Source organism: Bison bison, unplaced genomic scaffold (assembly GCF_000754665.1).
Source record: "Bison bison bison isolate TAMUID 2011002044 unplaced genomic scaffold, Bison_UMD1.0 scf7180017864072, whole genome shotgun sequence".
Classification (NCBI taxonomy): Eukaryota; Metazoa; Chordata; class Mammalia; order Artiodactyla; family Bovidae; genus Bison; species Bison bison.
The window spans coordinates 1,659,821-1,660,918 of NW_011494644.1; positions in this window are offsets into that span (position 1 = coordinate 1,659,821).

Here is a 1,098-nt window from a genome sequence, read left to right on the forward strand (position 1 = left end):
AAGTTACTTGGTCATGTCTGACTCCTTGTGACCCTATAGACTGTAGCCCACCAGGGTCCTTGGTCCATGGGATTTAACTGGAGTGGGTTTCCATTTCCTCCTCCAGGGGATCTTCCCACATACAGAGATTGAACCCATGTCTCCCTCGTCTCCTGCGTTGTAGAATATTACCATTACTATCATCTTTTCTGCCTATAATCAGTTTCCATAGCTCATTTCCTCCAGAGAGTTCAAGGTACAGACTTCGGAAATTTGCCCTTGGAAAAATCTACTGCATGTTTCAGATCAAATACAAATTCATTTTTTCCTTAATTTATTACCCAACATACAATGTGCCAGGCAGAAGGGGACATGCAGTAAAAGAGTAGGGGCTCTCTACTTACGGACTAATGCTACATGGTGTGGGTAGATTCAGAAAACTGCCACTGTTTCATCAACTTTTGACCATTATTTCATTAAAAATCTTTAATGTTTAATTTTTGACAAAGGCCGCTCTTTTTTTTTTTCTAATGCTCAGCAAATATATATACACAGCCCTCCCAACATTTCTGATTCCCTAGAGGTGTGTCCTGTGAAGAAAGAATGGCAGTGACTCACTTCCCAGGGAGGGCCCAGGGAAGGCGCCTGGAGTGGGGAGGAGGGTGACACCCCATCAGGCTTTGGTGGCTGGGAAAGGACAGTGTGTTTGATAATATGTCTGGTGTTTCTGCTGCAGACATTTTCACTGCATACCTAATTGGCCTTCAGGCAATGTTGCTGTAAAAGATAAAATAGTGAAAAATAAAAAAGGGGCATTAAAGGAAATAATGAAACATGTTATTTTAAATAACAAAATTTAAAAGACTTTATGGCAAAATACAAATGTATTTGAATACATTTAAAATGTGTGTCAATTTATGGCAATACTTCACAGATAATTGATTCTATTTTGTAGATTGTACCTAAAATCACTGCAGATGGTGACTGCAGCCATGAAATTAAACGACACTTGCTCCTTGGAAGAAAAGTTATGACCAACCTAGACAGCATATTAAAAAGTAGACACATTACTTTGCCAACAAAGGTCCATCTAGTCAAAGCTATGGTTTTTCCAGTAGT